Genomic DNA, 2,500 nt, shown 5'->3' with positions numbered 1-2,500 from the left:
TATATGTATGTATGTATGTATATAAACACACACACACACACACGCTCGCGGCTTAAATAAGCGAAAGCAAAAAATCACCTATTCAGAACACCTGACATAATGTAGTGTTGAATAATAGAAATCTTCCATTGCCGATTTATGGGATTTTTTGTCATAGAAAACATACCTTATTTAATTTACAAAAAATCGTAGATGTTAATGTTTTCTTTTTTTTTTCTTTAAATATTCTTAAAAAAAAAAAAGTAAAGATAACTTCTACACATACAAACCATCTGTATTTTAACGTGACATTTACATATCCAAGACTCTAATTCTGAAGTGAAATGAGTCCAGGAGTCTCATAAATCGACTTGAACCACGAATTACCTTAATTAATTTTCCGCCTTAAGTCAGCTTGTATTTTAATGAGGGTTTGATAGCAGAGGGAAAGGAGGGGAAGGTAGCTTGTATCCGTGGGAGAAGAAGGGAGAAGAACCGTCTTTAAGATGTCTGAGATGAAGATTCCATTTCTGGACGAGTTTACCACATTTTAGTGTTAAGATCGCATGTAATTGGAATTTTGTAGGAATAAGATCATGTTAAGATCGTATGAAATTTTGTAGGAATAAGATTATGATGTATTCGAGGGGAAAACACAAGTTGTATGGAGATGATTCTAAGCTAAGAATTTACCGCATTTTAGTGTTAAGATCGCATGTAATTGGAATATTGTAGGAATAAGATGATGTATTCGAGGGGAAAAACACGTCTTATAGAGATGATTCTAAGCTAAGAATTTACCGCATTTTAGTGTTAAGATCGCATGTAATTGGAATTTTGTAGGAATATTATGATGAATTCGAGGGGAAAAAACACGAGTTGTATGGAGATGATTCTAAGCTAAGAATTTACCGCATTTTAGTGTTAAGATCGCATGTAATAATTGGAATATTGTAGGATTAAGATTATGATTTATTCGAGGGGAAAAACACAAGTTGTATGATGATTCTAAGCTAAGAATTTACCGCATTTTAGTGTTAAGATCGCGTGTAATTGGAATTTTGTAGGAATAAGATTTTGATGTATTCGAGGGGAAAACCACAAGTTGTATGGAGATGATTCTAAGAATTTTATGGAGGAAGGTGTAATCTGTGATATTATTTTAAACATTCTGTCAATGTGTCTGTTTGTCCGTCTGTGTGTTTGTCTGCTGGCCTCTATCTCTCTTTCTATCGCTTTGCCCAACCTTCTCTCTCTCTCTCCTTTTCCCCAACCTTCTTTCTCTCTCTCTCTCCCTTTCCCTAACCCTCTCTCTCTCTCTCCCTTTCCCTAAACCTCTTTCTCTCTCTCTATATATATATATCTCACTCCCTTTCCCTCCACCCCCCTCTCTCTCTCCCTCTCCCTCTTTCTCCCTCTCTCTTACTCTCCCCCTTTCCCCCTCTCCCTCTCTTAAAGACACACAAACCGCTCTTATTCTCTCCCTTTCCCTAAACCTCTCTCTCTCTCTCTCTCCCTCTTTGCTTCTCTCTCTCTCTCCCTCTCCCTATCTCTCTCTCTCTCTCCCTTTCATTCTCTCTCTCTTTTAAACACACACAAACCGCTTTTATTCTCTCCCTTTCCCTAACCCTCTCTCTCTCTCTCTCTCCCTTTCATTCTCTCTCTCTCACTCTCTCCCTTTCATTCTCTCTCTCTTAAACTCACACAAACCGCTCTCTCTGTTTCTCCCTTTCCCCAACCCTCTCTCTCTCTCTCTCCCCCTTTCAATCTCTCTCTCTCTCTCTCCCTCTCCCTCTTTCTCTCTCTCTCTCACTCTCTCCCTTTCATTCTCTCTCTCTTTTAAACACACACAAACCGCTCTTATTCTCTCCCTTTCCCCAACCCTCTCTCTCTCTCTCTCCCCCTTTCCTTCTCTCTCTCTCTCCCTCTCCCTCTTTCTCTCTCTCTCTCTCTCTCTCCCTTTCATTCTCTCTCTCTCTTAAACACACAAACCGCTCTCTCTGTTTCTCCCTTTCCCGAACCCTCTCTCTCTCTCTCTCCCCCTTTCCTTCTCTCTCTCTCCCTCTCCCTCTCCCTCTCTCTCTCTCTCTCTCCCTTTCATTCTCTCTCTCTCTTAAACACACACAAACCGCTCTCTCTGTTTCTCCCTTTCCCTAACCCTCTCTCTCTCTCTCTCCTCCTTTCCTTCTTTCATTCTCTCTCTCCCCCTTTCCTTCTTTCTCTCTCTCTCTCCCTCTTTCCTTCTCTTTCTCTCTCTCCCTCTCCCTCTTTCTCTCTCACCTTCTCTCTCTCCCTTTCATTCTCTCTATCTCTTAAACACACACAAACCGCTCTTATTCTCTCCCTTTCCCCAACCCTCTCTCTCTCTCTTTCCCCCTTTCCTTCTCTCTCTCTCTCCCTCTCCCTCTTTCTCCCTCTCTCTCTCTCTCTCCCTTTCATTCTCTATCTCTCTTAAACACACACAAACCGCTCTCTGTTTCTCCCTTTCCCCAACCCTCTCTCTCTCCCCCCCTTTCCTTCT

This window comes from Penaeus vannamei, chromosome 8 (genome assembly GCF_042767895.1).
Source record: "Penaeus vannamei isolate JL-2024 chromosome 8, ASM4276789v1, whole genome shotgun sequence".
Lineage (NCBI taxonomy): Eukaryota > Metazoa > Arthropoda > Malacostraca > Decapoda > Penaeidae > Penaeus > Penaeus vannamei.
The sequence above is the reverse complement of the archived record's forward strand: the minus strand, read 5'-3'. Positions refer to the sequence as shown.